Genomic DNA, 24,005 nt, shown 5'->3' with positions numbered 1-24,005 from the left:
CTCGAATTTTATACAATGATCCTTTTTAAACGATTGTTCGCGCTAATTTAATTAATTAAAACCGCGAACAAATATATAACAAATGAAAAATGTAAATATGTAAAAAACGACAATCTTTTAATAAACAATTAAAAGTATCTGTTCTTATCAGCTTAATATCTGATACGGGTCCCATCGGGGCCCAAGATATTAAACTTATTTTTGGACGGCGGCGGAGTGGTCGGAGCTTGCTCCACCTCCGCCACGGGTCGGCCTGGTATTGCAGTAAATCCGGGATCGGCCCACTTCTCTCTTGAAATCAAAAATCAAACGGTCTTATAATGGCGCACTGCGCAACACAGTATTTCCGGGCAATGTTATTTGGCTGTCTTTATATTTATTTCTTTATTATAATATATTGCCCCTCTGACGTCATAAGTGGTAAAATCCTTATTGTCGAATAGTTAATAATGAAGAATCGGAAAGATTCCAGTTTTTAATTTTCTTTTACCTAGTTATACACTCTTTTTCGCGGTATTTTCACGGAGGATAGGAAGGGAGGCGAAGTAGGAGGGATGAATGGCGGCAAGATTGCGGCAGCTACGCTACGTCTAGCCGCCATTTTTCCGAAATTTTTCCGCCGCTAAGCTTCTTACAAGGATGCTGCCGCGTTCATCCCTCCTACTTCGCCTCCCTTCCTATCCTCCTTGGTATTTTCCTGGGCGCGTCCGTGCTTGGTTTTCCCCCTTTCAGTCCTATCCTCCATTATGGATACCCAAGGAGTGGATGCTAGACTCCCCGCTAAGGGCAGAGGCAATGGCCGACGAGCGGGAGGCAAGTAAGAGGGGTAAAATAAAGGCGCGAAAAGAGGTTGTTCTGTGTTATTCCTGTGGTTTTATTCGTAACCCAAGGTTCGTAAATCGTGCATGTTCTAAGTGGTTGGCTGAAGGAACCGGTTTTCATAACGTAAATTCGCGGGTTTCGGTATGGTGGGTAGAGACAGCGCGCCCCTCATTTTTACGTCATTGGGTTCCAGCCAAGATGTTCCGCGTAAAGAGAAAACACGAAATAAGCCCCTCTCCATTTTTTTTCTCTTCCCGTCTTCCGTGGACAGTGAGTCGCCGCCGGGGGCCCGCCGCCCGCGGCTTCGCCCATGCGGCGGCTACATTACCAAGATATAAAGTGGCAAGGCTTATTTTTGGTAAGTACAAAATCATTTATTATATATTGCTCTATAATTAACTATATTTGGAATTAAATATTTTTGTTCTATTTATCTCAAAGTCATGATTATTCCTAACATTAATAGTATTAAACTTAATATGATATATCTTTTGTTAAAGTAGATTAGGAATTTATAATTTTAATATTTATAGAGGAGTTCGGATTTAAAATGTTATATTTTTCTAATAAGGATCTCAAAGATCTGACTTTTGAAATGTTTGTTACTTTTTCTAAGTATCAATAAAACATGACATTAAATTTATATTGTGCCAAGGTTCATTTTTATATTTTACATAAACTACATCACCTAAAACAATTAATAGATAAAAGTTAGCTATATTATTTTGTTTAAAAAATATATCTCTGTCTGTGGTTTGTTTTGATATTTTGTATTTTTGGGTTACTCCCCTAATCCATGCGGCTGTCCCATGATAAAACCTTATATGAAACATTTTCCAAAAGTCCTTTTTTAGATTCAACTATTTAAATTACATTTAAGATTAAAATTTAGAACAAAAAATATATTTCACAATTAGAATTTGTTAATAAAATTTTAACTTTGGACTTAATTCCAAAACCAGAAAAGGCCATTTCAGAGTGGATTTTACCGCGGAAATGTTTTTGTTTAGAGATAAACGTTAGTTAGTTAGTTAGTTAGTTAGTTAGTTAGTTAGTAAGTAAGTAAGTAAGTAAGTAAGTAAGTAAGTAAGTAAGTAAGTTAGTACTATTTTAAGTACAAGCCTTAAGTAGAATAAAATAAAAACCAATTTTCTCGCCATTTTATTTTGTTCAATTTTGATACTAACATGTATTTTATTCACGGGAAGATGCTGCCAGTTGTTAAAAAAAGGCCAAGAGTTGACCGAAATAATATTATCGTCTGGGCGAACTTTTAATTGCATAAAAAAAGCAGCGTCAAAATGATAGGATGAAGGTATTTTCCTGTTAAAAGACGCAAATCCCATCCCGCGAAAATAAATGAGTAGCCAACGGCACGCGGTGTTCCCAGGTGGTCTCCCTCCCAAGTACTGACCGCGCTCGACGCTGCTTAACTTCGGTGATCAGACGAGAACCGGTGTATTCAGCGTGATATGGCCGTTGCCGATAGAATGTAATTGATAGCGGTGGACAAGCCGCGACTAGCCAGGTCCTGGTAGGTTGGTGATCGCCGAGGGCCACCGGCTGCTTGCGGCTCCAATAGAACGTTCTATACACTCTTTTTAGAAACGTTTACTGGGCGCCGATATTATCGTACAGAAAACCAACGAGCAAGCCCTTTACCGCAGAAATTTCATCCCCCCAAAACCAGTTTTTTCATCACCCTCCCCGTAGACTGTAAGGTGATGGCGGTCGATTGGGAAAACGCGTTTACGAATCCATAAAATTGGTGTGGTGTGCTTTCCCCCTTTGGAGTTCGGAGGAGGTGAAGGTTTGGCCGGTTTTTCGTCTTAGAGAAATATATTTATCTGGCAAACCCGTAAGAAATTGAGAGCAGTCAATTTTTATTAGTAGCGTAGTTGCTAGCCTAGGCTTCACATATTTCCGGCTTTCCGCGCCTTTTTTCTTATTTTAAATGATTTTTGTAATAAATGTATGATGGCAAATAAGCAAAATTCTCGAAAATACTAGTCCCAAATCCACGTGTTTAAGATGAAACTTAGATCATGAAAATATCCTTAACCCCAAACATACTTCAACACCTAGGGTGCCTCCTACAACTCCTAAAAGGTACGTCTCTAAAATATTCATATAAAGACAGGACATAAGCCGAATTCTCTTAAACCAAAGAATAACAAAAGTTGTTAGTCCTGCTGAACCAGCTCTATAGTCTGTATGAAAAGTGACCGGTTATGGTCCACTTTTATAGAACGCTCTATTCGCTTATAATAAATTTTTCCTAAATGGTCATTTAAACGCGTTTGACGTTTCACGTAGAATCTAGTACACTTAATACGTTATTTATGGTCCTATAAACCACCATTTAGATTTTTTTTTCCATACGGCCCGGTAAAGTGGCCCACTCTACTGTCTCTAGCCGATGACCCCAAAAGTGCCAGTCCGGGCCTGGCGGTGTACCTCTCTTTCACGGATTCAAGATATCGTCTTCTCCTTTGTTCGCGCGATGGCTACAAACGTTGTCATCTCCCACCAGGACCAACATTCGGTGACGTAATTATGAAATATTTGAAATGCTCGAATTCTCTCTTTTTACTTTGTTAAACAGTGACGGCTCCTAGCGGGTTATCGCTTCTCGGCCTTTTGGCTAAGATCAAAGTGTAGTATCTGTTCTTATCCTCGGAGAGAGCAGTCGCACAGTTTCGAGCTCCGTCTTTTTCGTTTATTACAACGTTATTTTACGCAGTCCGCCATTTTTTGGGGGCGTATTCTCGGTTCAGGCATTAAGCCTAGTTTTATTTAATAGCTGCTTTTAACTACAATTTTAATTTTACTGTGTAATTTTTCAACTAAGTTCCCTTTTGGGAACAGTTTCGATACCACTGAGCCTCGTTTCTGGCTATCCCGCAGTCATGGCGGGTGCCACTGCGGAGCGTAAAAAGACTGGCCGTTTGGAAGCGGATTTCCCGTACCAAGATGTCCTTCGTGCGATCTATGAAAATATCGGACCGAGGACAGTCGACACCATTCAGCCGATGGGCAAAGGCATCTTTATGGTGACGTTTACCAATATCTCGAGTGCTGCGAAAGCTTTCGACTTGGGAAAAATCAGCGTTAATGGCCGAGATTGTCCATTAACAAGTTTGGATGATAGTGGGCGTTGGATCACTGTCCGAAATTTACCTCGTTGGCTCCAATGGGATTCTGTGAGCTCCTCGTTGGCGCCGTATGGCAAGGTTATAAGTCACAAATTTGAAGAGTATGGAGATTTCCCGGGAGTGAAGTCTGGCACTAGACTGATAAAGATCCAGATGACGAAACCGATTCCAAATGTAATGACGTTTTCCAAGGTTCATCGTGCCCTTATTTACTATAACGGGGTGGAAAAACGTTGTTTTGCCTGCAACGAAACGGGTCACACTAGAAAGGAATGCCCAGTAGTCAGAGACCGCCAGGCGCAGACAGCCAAAGAAAAGACTCCGGAGGAGACCTTGCTCAACACCACGGAGTTCCCGCCTTTATCCAGTGCAGAGGAGAAAGAACACCCAAAGGCTGTTGGTTCAGACCCCGAGGGAGAAGAGCCAACTCTCAGGTCGTCCGAATCAGGTGATAAGTCAACTGATGGAAACCTAATTATTGATGAAGGAAACACCAGCCCAAAATCGGCTAAGCCAACTAGGTTGTCGGAAAGCGAGGACTCCGACAGCAACATGGAGGACGCCGAGGACAACCTCGCAGAAGTCGTCAAGGATAGTACCGACAACATGGACGCTAACAGGTCGTATTCGGGAATAGCTCAGTCGACAACGCCTACTTCCGGTGTAGCTGTGCGTGAAACAAAAAAGAGAAACGCCAGTCCAGGGGTGTCAAGCCCGAACAAAAGAACAGTTAAAGGACCCTCCCGTGGTACGCGTAAGTAAAATTACCGTATTTTTAACTTATTGACTTTAAAAACAGTTATTTACAAGAAAGAGAGAACATTTATTTACATTTTAAGAACTATACAAACTTTTTATGACTAATCTAAAAATTGGAAGCCTAAACGTGAATGGTTTAAAATGCAAGAATAAACAGGCGGAAATAGCGTCAATTTTTCTGGGCGAAAACTTGGATATTTTGTTTCTACAGGAAACGCACTGGCGGCAATTAGACGATTGGAAATCCATCAGAAAAATATTTATAGATGGAGTAATTTTTTATAGTAGCGCCATATCGTCGCAATCATGCGGGGTAGCCATTTTAGTCAAAACTAAATACAAAGATAACGTTAAAAACATTCGTACAGATTATCAAGGACGAGTTTTAAGTTTAAATTTTAAATTTTTTAACAGAAGTATCAGACTTATCTCAATTTACGCACCTAATAAACCAAAAGAGCGTCGGTTGTTTTTTACTAATTTATTTGAATTTTTTGATGGTAAATACGATAATGTTATATTAGGGGGAGATTTTAATTGTGTTGAAAACCCCCCCTTAGACCGTATTGGTATAGGAATACCCAACGATTTAAGTGTTGTAGAGTTAAAAAATGTCGTTCAAGATTACGCGCTACTCGATATATATAGACTCAAATATCCGTCCAAGTTGGAATATACTTGGCGGAAAGATAATCTCGCATCCCGAATAGACAGGGTGTATGTATCCGATTCAGATACGCTTAAAATTAATTCGGCAGATATTGTTAAAATAGGTAGCCCAAATACTGTCATATCCGACCATGATCTAATTACAATTGGCTTGGGGGTCTCCGAGCTACAACCGAGGGGAGCGGGAATTTGGCGAATGAATAAATCGCTACTTACTGACAAAGAAATCGCGGCGCAGCTAAAACCTCAACTCGAAGCCACTCTGAGGGACGTGTGTACAGTAGACGACTGGGAAAATGCAAAATTAAGCGTTAAAAACATACTCGTACAATTAAGCAAGCAAGCGGCAGCCGATAAACGTCGACGTCTAGCTTTTCTGAGATGGGCGTTAGAGAAACTTTCACGTGTTGCTGTACAAACAATAGAAGTTGTATCGGCGAAAGACGAAATTCAAGCTTTAATTCACGAAGAGTACCACCGACAATACCAAGACCGATTAGACTCGGCCCAGGTAGAAGCGTTAACGGGGGAAGACACATTTTCAGCGGCATTCTATCGGAGATTCCGGCCTCCGAAGAAACGAATAGAAATTAGTTCCGTAAACACACCCCAGGGGATCAGTACGGAAAAAACCGTAATTGAAACTACATTTGTAGAATTTTATAGGGACCTTTATCGCGCAGAAAGAACTTCGGGTACCTTCCTGAATTCGTTGCCAGATACTCTACCTAAAGTCTTACCAGAAGATTCGGATTCGCTTACAGAACCACTCTTAGAGGCCGAACTCGACCAAGCTCTCAAACACATGAACAGTGGAAAAGCCCCAGGTGGAGATGGACTCCCGATGGAGCTGTATAAATTTATTTGGCCTACTCTTCGAGTTGTTCTTACGAGAATTTTTAATGCTATTCTTTGTACGAAGTCTTTACCACCCTCTTTCAGAAAGGGCGTCGTAACGCTCCTGTGTAAAGATGTGCCCAACAAAGCGGAACCGGCCAAGTGGAGGCCGATCACCCTCCTCAATTTTGATCGTAAACTCTTAGCGAAGGTAATCGAGCTACGAATTTCCCGATTCACGCAACAACTGGTCGGTGTGAACCAGTCATGTGGAGTACGAGGCCGCCAGCCAATTAACAATTTGGTAATGTTACGAGACATCATAAATTCCTACAACGAAAGGAGGCAATCGGGCTACCTGTTGGCCATTGACTTCGAAAAGGCGTTTGACCGTCTAGATCACCAATTTATCTGGAATGTTCTGAGGAAATTCGGATTTGGGACCGAGTTTATATCTTGGTTTCAGCTCCTGTACAAAGACAATACCAGTCAAGTTCTCGTGAATAATAACCTTACCGATGAATTTCCAGTACTACGTGGGGTGCGACAAGGCTGCCCTTTATCACCCGTCCTTTTCTGTTTGGCACTGGAACCAGTATTGATAGCCATAAAGGCGTCGCCTAATATACGAGGTCTGAATTGTCCAGGACATCCACAAGACGAAGAAAAATATATCGCGCATGCAGACGATGCCAATATGCTCTTGAATGACGCCCAGTCTGTGGTCGCGACGTTGGACGTTTTTTCCGAATTTTGCGCGGAGTCAGGGAGTAAACTTAACGTTGACAAGACAAGATTAATGGTCCTGGGAGTAAAGCCCACTGACGAAATACCGCAAGCAGTAACGGTCCATCTAACAACGGAGCCGATAAAAATCATGGGCCTCCATTTCAATGGACAGGGCGTGGACAAAAAAACTACGCTTCAGTTAATTCAGAAGTTTGTAGAGTCATTCCAAGCGTGGGCGAACCTACCCATGTCTTGGCGAACGAAAGTCCAACTAGTCCGACAGGTAGCGCTTCCGAGGCTAACATATGGCACCCCGTTTATAAAACTCAACGAAGTCCAACTAAAAGAAGTCACCCGTCAAATTTTCAAGTTTGTCTGGGATGGCCGACACGAAGCAATCGCGAGAACGACGACGAGTCTGCCTAAACCAGAAGGCGGCTTGGGAATTCCAGATGTCGCCTTGGAGATTAAATCACTCTCGCTCACACGGTACTTGGCATGTTTGAAAGCAGCACCGCACCCAGTAGCCCAGTCAATCGTATACAATTTATCAACGGCCAGTAAGTCGATTTTCAAGATACCATGGAATTTTCAGATATCTCATGCCGGAACTATACATCCCGCTTATAAGGACATGAAGAATTACGCAGTGGTTATTAACCAGAAAGACACTAACTTTGATTTTTTTAAAACCAGCAATAATCAGGTGAAGAATCTCCTGCGAACAGAAACCAGACCGAGAATCTGTTCCTTTCAGCCACAGCTTGACTGGAAGGTCACTTTCCAAAGGATTCACAATCCGCGCATCGAAAGTTCTCGAAGGGACCTGGCATACCGTATCGTTCATGACGCCCTGCCGACAAGGGATACCCTCGTGTCAAGACAGATCGGTAAAACGAGAAAATGCCCGAGATGTCCCGCCAACGAAACCCTAATTCACATATTTTACGAATGTGAAAACGCCAAACTATTGAGAAATCATCTACGAAACTTCATTAAAATACCCTTTATACAGTGGCGAACTATCATTTATTTGGCTCCTCTCCCAATACCACTTCCTTTGACAAATATACTAATTATACTTATAACTGAGATCAATTATCAGATCTGGAGAGTGCGCAACGAAGCGGTCTTTGACAATCGATTCGAGTCCGCTAAAGTTGTTTTGGAAAGAGTTCGAAGTAATCTTCTTCGAAAAGCCCGCTTGGACCAAAAACGTCTTCCCGAGGGGCAGTTTGGGGACCTTTGGGCCAACTTAGATCTCCCAATAATTGAGCGCCGTCAGTCGAAACTTAGAATTTTATTTTAATGTAATTTGGTTCTTAAAAATCAAAAATTTTTAGTGCGAAACTGAAATTGTAAATAAATATATATAGAAATGATTTTTTTAAATGTTTTTAAATAGACCGCAACTTGTGTAAATAGGAAATAATCAAAACAATTTAATTATCGCTATATCTAAAAGAAATTAATTGAGACCTAGATCTTTGGTGTTAACTTTTCTAGTGTAAAATTAGAACATACAAATCGGAATAAAAACAATATTGTAATGATGTATATAATTTTAAAAAAACCAGTGTAAATAGACTATGAAACATGTAAATAAGAGAATTCGACAAGTGCCATCTGTGCACAAATTCTGTAACTAGCGGAAAATTGTTTAATTTAAACTAAACCTAAAAACAATTTTAAAAACAAGTACTGTGCTGTAAACTTTTTGAAAATTAATAAAATACTTTAGTATCTGTTCTTATCAGCTTAATATCTGATACGGGTCCCATCGGGGCCCAAGATATTAAACTTATTTTTGGACGGCGGCGGAGTGGTCGGAGCTTGCTCCACCTCCGCCACGGGTCGGCCTGGTATTGCAGTAAATCCGGGATCGGCCCACTTCTCTCTTGAAATCAAAAATCAAACGGTCTTATAATGGCGCACTGCGCAACACAGTATTTCCGGGCAATGTTATTTGGCTGTCTTTATATTTATTTCTTTATTATAATATATTGCCCCTCTGACGTCATAAGTGGTAAAATCCTTATTGTCGAATAGTTAATAATGAAGAATCGGAAAGATTCCAGTTTTTAATTTTCTTTTACCTAGTTATACACTCTTTTTCGCGGTATTTTCACGGAGGATAGGAAGGGAGGCGAAGTAGGAGGGATGAATGGCGGCAAGATTGCGGCAGCTACGCTACGTCTAGCCGCCATTTTTCCGAAATTTTTCCGCCGCTAAGCTTCTTACAAGGATGCTGCCGCGTTCATCCCTCCTACTTCGCCTCCCTTCCTATCCTCCTTGGTATTTTCCTGGGCGCGTCCGTGCTTGGTTTTCCCCCTTTCAGTCCTATCCTCCATTATGGATACCCAAGGAGTGGATGCTAGACTCCCCGCTAAGGGCAGAGGCAATGGCCGACGAGCGGGAGGCAAGTAAGAGGGGTAAAATAAAGGCGCGAAAAGAGGTTGTTCTGTGTTATTCCTGTGGTTTTATTCGTAACCCAAGGTTCGTAAATCGTGCATGTTCTAAGTGGTTGGCTGAAGGAACCGGTTTTCATAACGTAAATTCGCGGGTTTCGGTATGGTGGGTAGAGACAGCGCGCCCCTCATTTTTACGTCATTGGGTTCCAGCCAAGATGTTCCGCGTAAAGAGAAAACACGAAATAAGCCCCTCTCCATTTTTTTTCTCTTCCCGTCTTCCGTGGACAGTGAGTCGCCGCCGGGGGCCCGCCGCCCGCGGCTTCGCCCATGCGGCGGCTACATTACCAAGATATAAAGTGGCAAGGCTTATTTTTGGTAAGTACAAAATCATTTATTATATATTGCTCTATAATTAACTATATTTGGAATTAAATATTTTTGTTCTATTTATCTCAAAGTCATGATTATTCCTAACATTAATAGTATTAAACTTAATATGATATATCTTTTGTTAAAGTAGATTAGGAATTTATAATTTTAATATTTATAGAGGAGTTCGGATTTAAAATGTTATATTTTTCTAATAAGGATCTCAAAGATCTGACTTTTGAAATGTTTGTTACTTTTTCTAAGTATCAATAAAACATGACATTAAATTTATATTGTGCCAAGGTTCATTTTTATATTTTACATAAACTACATCACCTAAAACAATTAATAGATAAAAGTTAGCTATATTATTTTGTTTAAAAAATATATCTCTGTCTGTGGTTTGTTTTGATATTTTGTATTTTTGGGTTACTCCCCTAATCCATGCGGCTGTCCCATGATAAAACCTTATATGAAACATTTTCCAAAAGTCCTTTTTTAGATTCAACTATTTAAATTACATTTAAGATTAAAATTTAGAACAAAAAATATATTTCACAATTAGAATTTGTTAATAAAATTTTAACTTTGGACTTAATTCCAAAACCAGAAAAGGCCATTTCAGAGTGGATTTTACCGCGGAAATGTTTTTGTTTAGAGATAAACGTTAGTTAGTTAGTTAGTTAGTTAGTTAGTTAGTAAGTAAGTAAGTAAGTAAGTAAGTAAGTAAGTAAGTTAGTACTATTTTAAGTACAAGCCTTAAGTAGAATAAAATAAAAACCAATTTTCTCGCCATTTTATTTTGTTCAATTTTGATACTAACATGTATTTTATTCACGGGAAGATGCTGCCAGTTGTTAAAAAAAGGCCAAGAGTTGACCGAAATAATATTATCGTCTGGGCGAACTTTTAATTGCATAAAAAAAGCAGCGTCAAAATGATAGGATGAAGGTATTTTCCTGTTAAAAGACGCAAATCCCATCCCGCGAAAATAAATGAGTAGCCAACGGCACGCGGTGTTCCCAGGTGGTCTCCCTCCCAAGTACTGACCGCGCTCGACGCTGCTTAACTTCGGTGATCAGACGAGAACCGGTGTATTCAGCGTGATATGGCCGTTGCCGATAGAATGTAATTGATAGCGGTGGACAAGCCGCGACTAGCCAGGTCCTGGTAGGTTGGTGATCGCCGAGGGCCACCGGCTGCTTGCGGCTCCAATAGAACGTTCTATACACTCTTTTTAGAAACGTTTACTGGGCGCCGATATTATCGTACAGAAAACCAACGAGCAAGCCCTTTACCGCAGAAATTTCATCCCCCCAAAACCAGTTTTTTCATCACCCTCCCCGTAGACTGTAAGGTGATGGCGGTCGATTGGGAAAACGCGTTTACGAATCCATAAAATTGGTGTGGTGTGCTTTCCCCCTTTGGAGTTCGGAGGAGGTGAAGGTTTGGCCGGTTTTTCGTCTTAGAGAAATATATTTATCTGGCAAACCCGTAAGAAATTGAGAGCAGTCAATTTTTATTAGTAGCGTAGTTGCTAGCCTAGGCTTCACATATTTCCGGCTTTCCGCGCCTTTTTTCTTATTTTAAATGATTTTTGTAATAAATGTATGATGGCAAATAAGCAAAATTCTCGAAAATACTAGTCCCAAATCCACGTGTTTAAGATGAAACTTAGATCATGAAAATATCCTTAACCCCAAACATACTTCAACACCTAGGGTGCCTCCTACAACTCCTAAAAGGTACGTCTCTAAAATATTCATATAAAGACAGGACATAAGCCGAATTCTCTTAAACCAAAGAATAACAAAAGTTGTTAGTCCTGCTGAACCAGCTCTATAGTCTGTATGAAAAGTGACCGGTTATGGTCCACTTTTATAGAACGCTCTATTCGCTTATAATAAATTTTTCCTAAATGGTCATTTAAACGCGTTTGACGTTTCACGTAGAATCTAGTACACTTAATACGTTATTTATGGTCCTATAAACCACCATTTAGATTTTTTTTTCCATACGGCCCGGTAAAGTGGCCCACTCTACTGTCTCTAGCCGATGACCCCAAAAGTGCCAGTCCGGGCCTGGCGGTGTACCTCTCTTTCACGGATTCAAGATATCGTCTTCTCCTTTGTTCGCGCGATGGCTACAAACGTTGTCATCTCCCACCAGGACCAACATTCGGTGACGTAATTATGAAATATTTGAAATGCTCGAATTCTCTCTTTTTACTTTGTTAAACAGTGACGGCTCCTAGCGGGTTATCGCTTCTCGGCCTTTTGGCTAAGATCAAAGTGTAGTATCTGCTCCTTTCTTCGAAGTCAAAGGCCGGGAACCGTATTTTCCTGCGCCGGGAAGTTTACTTACCTGCTTGTTGTGCCTGCCACGCTGTCTCGCCAGACGTCGCCGTTCCAGTACCAGTTCCAGTTGCAGTACCAGTTCCAGCTGCTGTTCCTGTGTTCCAGTTGCCGTTTGCCTCCATTCAGCGGTTCCTGAGCTCCGGTCTCCGCTTCGGCGGTCGCCACATTCGTCGCCATGCCTGCCGTGCAGTCCTTGCCAGCAGCATCGCAGTCCGCCTCTATGTCCTCGAAGAAGGCAACTGCGAGAATCAAGTTCGACGGGGTCAATGTAGAAGATTTGGCAGTAGCTCTTTTCGACTACATTGGCCCCAAGAGTATCACCGTCTTCCAGATGATTGGAAAAACGGAATGCCAGATCACGTTTCAAGACGGCTTTTGTTATCAAAAGGCCGTGGATGCCGGTATCATTGTTGGTAACAAGCACCTCAACGTCGTAGGCGTTGCCGATCCAGTTACCCAGATCACAGTCAAGGATGCTCCCAGCTGGTGGGAGCTATCATTTCTGAAATCAGCATTAAAGAATTACTGTGAGGTACTCACGGAAACATGGGAGACCTTCCAGAAAGGACCTCTGAAAGATGTCCGCAATGGAAATCGTCGCCTAGAAGTCAAGATAAAAAGCCCAATCCCGAACCTGATGACCATCAGTGGACACCGCATCCAGCTCGTGTATCAAGGCGTCCAGCGCATGTGCTTTTATTGCCGCAAAGACAGTCATCAGGTTCGGGATTGCCCGAGGAAACGAAACAAGACGCAACCAATTCCAGAGCAAAAGAACATTGTTGATCAGACTCCGGCCACCAATGATCCAGAGAACTCGACCCCACCACCTCCATTAGCAGGTGCTGAAGATGGCGCTGAGGAAACTCAAGTCGAGATGGAGAAAAGTCCATCAGAAACCAACGAACCCAAAGAGGGCGATGGCTGGTCCCTGCTGTCTCCAGTACCATCACCAAAGAAAACTGAACCCTCCACCATAGTCAAAGGGTACGCCGACGCCGTTAAGTCTCCTAAGCGTTCCCCGAAATCTGATCCTCCAACACCAAAGGAACCCAAACAAGAAGTAGAAATTTACGCCCGCGATTGGAATTTCGCTATAATGTCAAAACAAGAAATTGAAAACTTCATTCGGCGTGCTAAAGCATTAACATCCAAGGACACCAAAATCATAAACTGGCGAAGCAACACTCTAGCGATGGCTGAGAGAATACTGAAGAACCGGTCTAAACGACCTCATAGCCCTCCTCGTGACAAAGACCCAAAAAAAGGGAAGAATTAGTACCTCGTTTTGAGCTGTAAATATGTTTTTAATAACTCTTTTAAGTTTTATGTATACTTTTAATTCTTTAATTTTAAGTTTACATTTTTATATGTTTTGGGCCTTTTAATTGGTATTTAGTTATAAATAGGGGACGTTTTGTAATCTGGTACGCTGGATCTCTGTAAAAAAACATATGAATATTTTTTACGTTAAAGTTAAAAAGAAAAGGAAAAATACTTACCTTAGTTTAAAATACAGAAAAATAAAATATAGTTAAAATTTATACTTACCTTGTTAAAACATAGAGAAAAATAGTTAAAAATTATACTTACTTGCTTTGTTAAAAAAATATAGGAAAAATAGGTTAAACTCATACTTACCTGGACGTTTTTTACAAAAAACAAACCTGAAAAAAGAAATAACTGTTTTTTGACAATGTTCGCGCTAATTTAAATGTTAATAACGCGACCATTTTTGTAACCATGACAAATGAATTTCAAATAAACAAATTCAGTATCTGTTCTTAATACAGTGTTCGCGATAATTTAAATTTTTTAATAACGCGGACACTTGTAACCTTGACAACGAATTTTAAATAAACAAATTCAGTATCTGTTCTTATCAGCTTAATATCTGATACGGGTCCCATCGGGGCCCAAGATATTAAACTTATTTTTGGACGGCGGCGGAGTGGTCGGAGCTTGCTCCACCTCCGCCACGGGTCGGCCTGGTATTGCAGTAAATCCGGGATCGGCCCACTTCTCTCTTGAAATCAAAAATCAAACGGTCTTATAATGGCGCACTGCGCAACACAGTATTTCCGGGCAATGTTATTTGGCTGTCTTTATATTTATTTCTTTATTATAATATATTGCCCCTCTGACGTCATAAGTGGTAAAATCCTTATTGTCGAATAGTTAATAATGAAGAATCGGAAAGATTCCAGTTTTTAATTTTCTTTTACCTAGTTATACACTCTTTTTCGCGGTATTTTCACGGAGGATAGGAAGGGAGGCGAAGTAGGAGGGATGAATGGCGGCAAGATTGCGGCAGCTACGCTACGTCTAGCCGCCATTTTTCCGAAATTTTTCCGCCGCTAAGCTTCTTACAAGGATGCTGCCGCGTTCATCCCTCCTACTTCGCCTCCCTTCCTATCCTCCTTGGTATTTTCCTGGGCGCGTCCGTGCTTGGTTTTCCCCCTTTCAGTCCTATCCTCCATTATGGATACCCAAGGAGTGGATGCTAGACTCCCCGCTAAGGGCAGAGGCAATGGCCGACGAGCGGGAGGCAAGTAAGAGGGGTAAAATAAAGGCGCGAAAAGAGGTTGTTCTGTGTTATTCCTGTGGTTTTATTCGTAACCCAAGGTTCGTAAATCGTGCATGTTCTAAGTGGTTGGCTGAAGGAACCGGTTTTCATAACGTAAATTCGCGGGTTTCGGTATGGTGGGTAGAGACAGCGCGCCCCTCATTTTTACGTCATTGGGTTCCAGCCAAGATGTTCCGCGTAAAGAGAAAACACGAAATAAGCCCCTCTCCATTTTTTTTCTCTTCCCGTCTTCCGTGGACAGTGAGTCGCCGCCGGGGGCCCGCCGCCCGCGGCTTCGCCCATGCGGCGGCTACATTACCAAGATATAAAGTGGCAAGGCTTATTTTTGGTAAGTACAAAATCATTTATTATATATTGCTCTATAATTAACTATATTTGGAATTAAATATTTTTGTTCTATTTATCTCAAAGTCATGATTATTCCTAACATTAATAGTATTAAACTTAATATGATATATCTTTTGTTAAAGTAGATTAGGAATTTATAATTTTAATATTTATAGAGGAGTTCGGATTTAAAATGTTATATTTTTCTAATAAGGATCTCAAAGATCTGACTTTTGAAATGTTTGTTACTTTTTCTAAGTATCAATAAAACATGACATTAAATTTATATTGTGCCAAGGTTCATTTTTATATTTTACATAAACTACATCACCTAAAACAATTAATAGATAAAAGTTAGCTATATTATTTTGTTTAAAAAATATATCTCTGTCTGTGGTTTGTTTTGATATTTTGTATTTTTGGGTTACTCCCCTAATCCATGCGGCTGTCCCATGATAAAACCTTATATGAAACATTTTCCAAAAGTCCTTTTTTAGATTCAACTATTTAAATTACATTTAAGATTAAAATTTAGAACAAAAAATATATTTCACAATTAGAATTTGTTAATAAAATTTTAACTTTGGACTTAATTCCAAAACCAGAAAAGGCCATTTCAGAGTGGATTTTACCGCGGAAATGTTTTTGTTTAGAGATAAACGTTAGTTAGTTAGTTAGTTAGTTAGTTAGTTAGTTAGTAAGTAAGTAAGTAAGTAAGTAAGTAAGTAAGTAAGTAAGTAAGTTAGTACTATTTTAAGTACAAGCCTTAAGTAGAATAAAATAAAAACCAATTTTCTCGCCATTTTATTTTGTTCAATTTTGATACTAACATGTATTTTATTCACGGGAAGATGCTGCCAGTTGTTAAAAAAAGGCCAAGAGTTGACCGAAATAATATTATCGTCTGGGCGAACTTTTAATTGCATAAAAAAAGCAGCGTCAAAATGATAGGATGAAGGTATTTTCCTGTTAAAAGACGCAAATCCCATCCCGCGAAAATAAATGAGTAGCCAACGGCACGCGGTGTTCCCAGGTGGTCTCCCTCCCAAGTACTGACCGCGCTCGACGCTGCTTAACTTCGGTGATCAGACGAGAACCGGTGTATTCAGCGTGATATGGCCGTTGCCGATAGAATGTAATTGATAGCGGTGGACAAGCCGCGACTAGCCAGGTCCTGGTAGGTTGGTGATCGCCGAGGGCCACCGGCTGCTTGCGGCTCCAATAGAACGTTCTATACACTCTTTTTAGAAACGTTTACTGGGCGCCGATATTATCGTACAGAAAACCAACGAGCAAGCCCTTTACCGCAGAAATTTCATCCCCCCAAAACCAGTTTTTTCATCACCCTCCCCGTAGACTGTAAGGTGATGGCGGTCGATTGGGAAAACGCGTTTACGAATCCATAAAATTGGTGTGGTGTGCTTTCCCCCTTTGGAGTTCGGAGGAGGTGAAGGTTTGGCCGGTTTTTCGTCTTAGAGAAATATATTTATCTGGCAAACCCGTAAGAAATTGAGAGCAGTCAATTTTTATTAGTAGCGTAGTTGCTAGCCTAGGCTTCACATATTTCCGGCTTTCCGCGCCTTTTTTCTTATTTTAAATGATTTTTGTAATAAATGTATGATGGCAAATAAGCAAAATTCTCGAAAATACTAGTCCCAAATCCACGTGTTTAAGATGAAACTTAGATCATGAAAATATCCTTAACCCCAAACATACTTCAACACCTAGGGTGCCTCCTACAACTCCTAAAAGGTACGTCTCTAAAATATTCATATAAAGACAGGACATAAGCCGAATTCTCTTAAACCAAAGAATAACAAAAGTTGTTAGTCCTGCTGAACCAGCTCTATAGTCTGTATGAAAAGTGACCGGTTATGGTCCACTTTTATAGAACGCTCTATTCGCTTATAATAAATTTTTCCTAAATGGTCATTTAAACGCGTTTGACGTTTCACGTAGAATCTAGTACACTTAATACGTTATTTATGGTCCTATAAACCACCATTTAGATTTTTTTTTCCATACGGCCCGGTAAAGTGGCCCACTCTACTGTCTCTAGCCGATGACCCCAAAAGTGCCAGTCCGGGCCTGGCGGTGTACCTCTCTTTCACGGATTCAAGATATCGTCTTCTCCTTTGTTCGCGCGATGGCTACAAACGTTGTCATCTCCCACCAGGACCAACATTCGGTGACGTAATTATGAAATATTTGAAATGCTCGAATTCTCTCTTTTTACTTTGTTAAACAGTGACGGCTCCTAGCGGGTTATCGCTTCTCGGCCTTTTGGCTAAGATCAAAGTGTAGTATCTGTTTCCTATATCAGTTCTATACCGCGATCTTAGTCTAAGCCGAGAAGTGTTTATACGCCTTTAAGGCGAGTTATACGTGCCTGCTCGTCTACCTGCCAAGCTGATTCGGCATTCTACACCGACCCAGTTCCTGTGCCAGTTCAAGTTCCTGTTCCTGCTCCTGCGTTCCAGTCGCTGTTTGGCTCATCCCAGCGGTTCCTGAGTATCCGGTTTCCGCTTCGGCGGTCACCACCATCGTCGCCATGCCTGCCGTGTAAACCACAGTCCGAGCCTTCGTCCTCCAAGAAGGCCACGGCAAGAATCAAGTTCGACGGGGTCAATGTAGAAGATTTGGCTGTAGCTCTTTTCGACTGCATTGGCCCCAAGAGTATCACCGTCTTCCAGATGATTGGAAAAGCGGAATGCCAGATCACCTTTAAAGATGCTTTCTGCTATCAGAAGGCTGTGGATGCCGGCATTATTGTCGGTGACAAGCACCTCAACATCGTTGGAGTCGCCGATCCGGTTACGCAGATAACAATCAAGGATGCTCCCAGCTGGTGGGAGCTACCCTTTCTGAAATCTGCCTTAAAGAATTATTGTGAGGTACTCTCAGAAACATGGGAAACATTTCAAAAAGGCCCGTTAAAAGACGTCCGCAATGGAAATCGGCGGCTAGAAGTAAAGATCAAGAGTCCAATCCCGAACCTGATGACCATCAGCGGGCATCGCATCCAACTTGTCTATCAAGGTGTCCAGCGAATGTGTTTTTACTGCCGTAAAGACAGTCATCAGGTTCGGGATTGCCCGAAGAAGAAAAAGAAAAAGGCGCAATCAGCTCCAGAAGATTCGGACATCCAAGGGCATATTCCAGCCCCCGAAGACACTGGCAACTTACGAAACTCGACCCCAGCACCACTGGCAGAACGGGAAACCGCTACCGATGCTGCTGACCATCAAGAACAGATGGACGAATCTATACCAGAAGTAGGGTGTTTTGAGGGGGGTGAAGATGGCTGGAGTCTCTCTTCGCCAAAGTCTTCCCTTAAAGCATCTGAATTGCCAAAAATGTCTAACGGCTACGCAAACGCTGTGAAGACTCCGCCACAGCGCACACCCGTTCCAGAGTCATCTCCCAACTCGAAACACCCAGTATACGAGAGTCCGATCTACGAACGAGATTGGCAGTTTGCAGAAATGACCGATTGCGAAATAGAGAACTTTTGCCAGCGTGCAGGAAACTTTGTCACGGAGTCACCTGAGCTACTCAGATGGCGTGAAGAATTCTTAACTGAGGCACGTCAAACTTTGCAGACTCGCAGGAAACGAGTACAGACTTCCCCATCAGGAACATTTACCAAAAAAGGGAAAAAATAGGCCCTTATGGTGATATGTAAATATGTTTTTAAATTACTTTCTTAGTTTTAAATACGCTTTTATTGTAAATTTTAACTTTACAATTTTAAAAGTTATTTTTATATATATTTTAAAAGATTATTGTATGCTTAATATGAATAACTCACCTGATACGTACCGCGGAACCTGTTTACCCTGTAAAAGAAAATTTAAAAATTATTTAGAACCTATTGTTAAAAAAAAAAAAATAAACTTACTTGATATACTTACCTTGAAAACTGTAGAACCTGAAAAAACAAAAAGAAAAAATTAGAATTGTATGCTTAAATTTAAATTAATTTATAGGATACTAATACCTGAAGTAAATTATATTTACTTACCTTCACTCGACATGTAGATAACTGTAAATAGTATGGTAAATTATCGCGTCTAATTTTATTTTTGGAACGACAAGTATTTTTACGCTCGTTTAGCGCTTTGACTGATGTATGCAACAATCCATTTTTTTGTTTAATACAGTGTTCGCGATAATTTAAATTTTTTAATAACGCGGACACTTGTAACCTTGACAACGAATTTTAAATAAACAAATTCAGTATCTGTTCTTATCAGCTTAATATCTGATACGGGTCCCATCGGGGCCCAAGATATTAAACTTATTTTTGGACGGCGGCGGAGTGGTCGGAGCTTGCTCCACCTCCGCCACGGGTCGGCCTGGTATTGCAGTAAATCCGGGATCGGCCCACTTCTCTCTTGAAATCAAAAATCAAACGGTCTTATAATGGCGCACTGCGCAACACAGTATTTCCGGGCAATGTTATTTGGCTGTCTTTATATTTATTTCTTTATTATAATATATTGCCCCTCTGACGTCATAAGTGGTAAAATCCTTATTGTCGAATAGTTAATAATGAAGAATCGGAAAGATTCCAGTTTTTAATTTTCTTTTACCTAGTTATACACTCTTTTTCGCGGTATTTTCACGGAGGATAGGAAGGGAGGCGAAGTAGGAGGGATGAATGGCGGCAAGATTGCGGCAGCTACGCTACGTCTAGCCGCCATTTTTCCGAAATTTTTCCGCCGCTAAGCTTCTTACAAGGATGCTGCCGCGTTCATCCCTCCTACTTCGCCTCCCTTCCTATCCTCCTTGGTATTTTCCTGGGCGCGTCCGTGCTTGGTTTTCCCCCTTTCAGTCCTATCCTCCATTATGGATACCCAAGGAGTGGATGCTAGACTCCCCGCTAAGGGCAGAGGCAATGGCCGACGAGCGGGAGGCAAGTAAGAGGGGTAAAATAAAGGCGCGAAAAGAGGTTGTTCTGTGTTATTCCTGTGGTTTTATTCGTAACCCAAGGTTCGTAAATCGTGCATGTTCTAAGTGGTTGGCTGAAGGAACCGGTTTTCATAACGTAAATTCGCGGGTTTCGGTATGGTGGGTAGAGACAGCGCGCCCCTCATTTTTACGTCATTGGGTTCCAGCCAAGATGTTCCGCGTAAAGAGAAAACACGAAATAAGCCCCTCTCCATTTTTTTTTTCTTCCCGTCTTCCGTGGACAGTGAGTCGCCGCCGGGGGCCCGCCGCCCGCGGCTTCGCCCATGCGGCGGCTACATTACCAAGATATAAAGTGGCAAGGCTTATTTTTGGTAAGTACAAAATCATTTATTATATATTGCTCTATAATTAACTATATTTGGAATTAAATATTTTTGTTCTATTTATCTCAAAGTCATGATTATTCCTAACATTAATAGTATTAAACTTAATATGATATATCTTTTGTTAAAGTAGATTAGGAATTTATAATTTTAATATTTATAGAGGAGTTCGGATTTAAAATGTTATATTTTTCTAATAAGGATCTCAAAGATCTGACTTTTGAAATGTTTGTTACTTTTTCTAAGTATCAATAAAACATGACATTAAATTTATATTGTGCCAAGGTTCATTTTTATATTTTACATAAACTACATCACCTAAAACAATTAATAGATAAAAGTTAGCTATATTATTTTGTTTAAAAAATATATCTCTGTCTGTGGTTTGTTTTGATATTTTGTATTTTTGGGTTACTCCCCTAATCCATGCGGCTGTCCCATGATAAAACCTTATATGAAACATTTTCCAAAAGTCCTTTTTTAGATTCAACTATTTAAATTACATTTAAGATTAAAATTTAGAACAAAAAATATATTTCACAATTAGAATTTGTTAATAAAATTTTAACTTTGGACTTAATTCCAAAACCAGAAAAGGCCATTTCAGAGTGGATTTTACCGCGGAAATGTTTTTGTTTAGAGATAAACGTTAGTTAGTTAGTTAGTTAGTTAGTTAGTTAGTTAGTTAGTTAGTTAGTTAGTTAGTTAGTAAGTAAGTAAGTAAGTAAGTAAGTAAGTAAGTAAGTAAGTAAGTAAGTAAGTAAGTTAGTACTATTTTAAGTACAAGCCTTAAGTAGAATAAAATAAAAACCAATTTTCTCGCCATTTTATTTTGTTCAATTTTGATACTAACATGTATTTTATTCACGGGAAGATGCTGCCAGTTGTTAAAAAAAGGCCAAGAGTTGACCGAAATAATATTATCGTCTGGGCGAACTTTTAATTGCATAAAAAAGCAGCGTCAAAATGATAGGATGAAGGTATTTTCCTGTTAAAAGACGCAAATCCCATCCCGCGAAAATAAATGAGTAGCCAACGGCACGCGGTGTTCCCAGGTGGTCTCCCTCCCAAGTACTGACCGCGCTCGACGCTGCTTAACTTCGGTGATCAGACGAGAACCGGTGTATTCAGCGTGATATGGCCGTTGCCGCTAGAGTGTAATTGATAGCGGTGGACAAGCCGCGACTAGCCAGGTCCTGGTAGGTTGGTGATCGCCGAGGGCCACCGGCTGCATGCGGCTCCAATAGAACGTTCTATACACTCTTTTTAGAAACGTTTACTGGGCGCCGATATTATCGTACAGACAACCAACGAGCAAGCCCTTTACCGCAGAAATTTCATCCCCCCCCCCCCCAAAACCAGTTTTTTTCATCACCCTCCCCGTAGACTGTAAGGTGATGGCGGTCGATTGGGAAGGCGCGTTTACGAATCTATAAAATTGGTGTGGTGTGCTTTCCCCCTTTGGAGTTCGGAGGAGGTGAAGGTTTGGCCGGTTTTTCGTCTTAGAGAAATATATTTATCTGGCAAACCCGTAAGAAATTGAGAGCAGTCAATTTTTATTAGTAGCGTAGTTGCTAGCCTAGGCTTCACATATTTCCGGCTTTCCGCGCCTTTTTTCTTATTTTAAATGATTTTTGTAATAAATGTATGATGGCAAATAAGCAAAATTCTCGAAAATACTAGTCCCAAATCCACGTGTTTAAGATGAAACTTAGATCATGAAAATATCCTTAACCCCAAACATACTTCAACACCTAGGGTGCCTCCTACAACTCCTAAAAGGTACGTCTCTAAAATATTCATATAAAGACAGGACATAAGCCGAATTCTCTTAAACCAAAGAATAACAAAAGTTGTTAGTCCTGCTGAACCAGCTCTATAGTCTGTATGAAAAGTGACCGGTTATGGTCCACTTTTATAGAACGCTCTATTCGCTTATAATAAATTTTTCCTAAATGGTCATTTAAACGCGTTTGACGTAGAATCTAGTACACTTAATACGTTATTTATGGTCCTATAAACCACCATTTAGATTTTTTTTCCATACGGCCCGGTAAAGTGGCCCACTCTACTGTCTCTAGCCGATGACCCCAAAAGTGCCAGTCCGGGCCTGGCGGTGTACCTCTCTTTCACGGATTCAAGATATCGTCTTCTCCTTTGTTCGCGCGATGGCTACAAACGTTGTCATCTCCCACCAGGACCAACATTCGGTGACGTAATTATGAAATATTTGAAATGCTCGAATTCTCTCTTTTTACTTTGTTAAACATGTTTTAATAGTTTGAAATTAATTTTTACCAAATATTATACTCGAAGTATAACTGTACGTGGCTTTATTAAGTTAGGGAATAGCGAATACTCTATTTAAGAAATATTCAGTGTACGTGTTATGAAACGAGAATTTAATTACCCTGCACGCCATATGCTCAAATATAACAAATGATTTTGTATGCTTAAATTTAACAACAAAGGTAAACAATACTCAACTCGAACACGGTTCACCCTAAAAAAGGAGATATAATAGTGTTTACCCTGGACGTTAAATACTAAAATATAAAGGATACGAAATGTATTTATATGTTTAAATGTTATATCAATAGTTAATTATGGAAACAAATATAGGAAAGTACATTTCCAGTCTTATGTTCTTCAACGCTGAATTCAACATCAACAAAGTAGGATGGATTAAGCAATCAATCAATAAAAGCTTTATTATAACGATATTCAGATTTATAATTTGAAACACTATATAGAACCAACGTTATCATAACAAAACAATACACATAACATAACTGTATAAAATGTCAATATCGTTCTTAATCATTAACACTGCGTTAGTTTTCACCATGGCTGTGTCTCCGCAAGGGCATTAAACGGTTTCAGTTTACCCACTCCTGCAGTCGGTTTAGTTGATCTCGCTCGTTAATTCGAGGCTATGTTTGGGTCCGCGCCATTTGTTGCTTGCAACCGATGCCCTCCGATCGCTTCGATGTCTCGTTCACCTTCCAACGTTTCTTTGATGCCATGATCGACTCTAACACGATGACTTTAAAGGTCAGGCCTGCCCAATCTCTTCCGTCTACCTCCGTCGGGTCACTTTCGTCTTGAGGGGGATCCCAGGTTACGCCGATGCCGCTTCCATTGCCACCAGTTTACGTCAATTTGGAAACGTTCTCGCCTGTAAGTTCGTCAGCACCCCGGATTTTCTTAACCGGACCAACGGGACCAGGCAGATCCTTATGCGCTACGGAATCCCGAATATCATCGAAGGCTGGAACAAGGCTAGGTGGACCATCACTCACGCCGGTGTCGGGTCTATGTTTCAAACGCCACAAGCTGGGTCAGGTGGCCTTTGCATGCACGGAACGTGGCCGCCGATCTAATTGCTCTGAAACAACTGCTGATGGCGTTGTCGACGCAGATAAAGAGTCAGCGACCATTGATCCTGCTCCTCTTTAGGACAAAGCTTCTCGAGATGCATCGACAGCGGCTTCCGGCTCCGATGCATCGGCGTCAGTTTTGCAACTAGATCCCTCCGCAGGTGTTGCCATGGCTGTTTCAAGCTCTGCCCAATTTTGAATTTATTCATCTTTGTTCTTGGCAGCCGATGCCATGTATATTTTTTCGTTTTCTTAAATAAACAAATTCAGTATCGGTCTTACCAACTTAATATCCGATACGGGCCC

The 24,005-nt window shown here is 40.7% G+C and overlaps 8 non-coding genes and 3 pseudogenes across 8 annotated transcripts; 7 read left to right on the top strand and 4 right to left on the bottom strand.

Annotated features, from left to right (window-relative positions):
• Window positions 1-112: 112 nt before the first annotated feature.
• On the top strand, window positions 113-290 carry LOC149938087 (U2 spliceosomal RNA; annotated as a pseudogene).
• Window positions 291-2,187: 1,897 nt separating this feature from the next.
• LOC149938086 (5S ribosomal RNA) lies at window positions 2,188-2,306 on the bottom strand. Its single transcript, XR_016481886.1, has one exon. It is a non-coding gene; the product is annotated as a 5S ribosomal RNA (ribosomal RNA).
• Window positions 2,307-3,446: 1,140 nt separating this feature from the next.
• LOC149938085 (U2 spliceosomal RNA) lies at window positions 3,447-3,578 on the top strand (annotated as a pseudogene).
• Window positions 3,579-8,680: 5,102 nt separating this feature from the next.
• LOC149938084 (U2 spliceosomal RNA) lies at window positions 8,681-8,867 on the top strand. Its single transcript, XR_016481658.1, has one exon. It is a non-coding gene; the product is annotated as a U2 spliceosomal RNA (small nuclear RNA).
• Window positions 8,868-10,752: 1,885 nt separating this feature from the next.
• LOC149938083 (5S ribosomal RNA) lies at window positions 10,753-10,871 on the bottom strand. Its single transcript, XR_016481884.1, has one exon. It is a non-coding gene; the product is annotated as a 5S ribosomal RNA (ribosomal RNA).
• A 1,140-nt stretch (window positions 10,872-12,011) lies between these two features.
• LOC149938082 (U2 spliceosomal RNA) lies at window positions 12,012-12,206 on the top strand. Its single transcript, XR_016481768.1, has one exon. It is a non-coding gene; the product is annotated as a U2 spliceosomal RNA (small nuclear RNA).
• Window positions 12,207-13,942: 1,736 nt separating this feature from the next.
• On the top strand, window positions 13,943-14,133 carry LOC149938081 (U2 spliceosomal RNA). The gene has a single exon (XR_016481697.1). It is a non-coding gene; the product is annotated as a U2 spliceosomal RNA (small nuclear RNA).
• Window positions 14,134-16,030: 1,897 nt separating this feature from the next.
• Window positions 16,031-16,149, bottom strand: LOC149938080 (5S ribosomal RNA). Its single transcript, XR_016481883.1, has one exon. It is a non-coding gene; the product is annotated as a 5S ribosomal RNA (ribosomal RNA).
• A 1,140-nt stretch (window positions 16,150-17,289) lies between these two features.
• LOC149938079 (U2 spliceosomal RNA) lies at window positions 17,290-17,448 on the top strand (annotated as a pseudogene).
• Window positions 17,449-19,226: 1,778 nt separating this feature from the next.
• On the top strand, window positions 19,227-19,417 carry LOC149938078 (U2 spliceosomal RNA). Its single transcript, XR_016481696.1, has one exon. It is a non-coding gene; the product is annotated as a U2 spliceosomal RNA (small nuclear RNA).
• A 1,932-nt stretch (window positions 19,418-21,349) lies between these two features.
• On the bottom strand, window positions 21,350-21,468 carry LOC149938077 (5S ribosomal RNA). The gene has a single exon (XR_016481882.1). It is a non-coding gene; the product is annotated as a 5S ribosomal RNA (ribosomal RNA).
• Window positions 21,469-24,005: the final 2,537 nt, after the last annotated feature.

The sequence above is a fragment of the Leiobunum rupestre genome, chromosome 6, assembly GCF_980474605.1.
Source record: "Leiobunum rupestre chromosome 6, qqLeiRupe1.1.hap1, whole genome shotgun sequence".
NCBI lineage: Eukaryota > Metazoa > Arthropoda > Arachnida > Opiliones > Sclerosomatidae > Leiobunum > Leiobunum rupestre.
The sequence above is the reverse complement of the archived record's forward strand: the minus strand, read 5'-3'. Positions and strand labels throughout refer to the sequence as shown.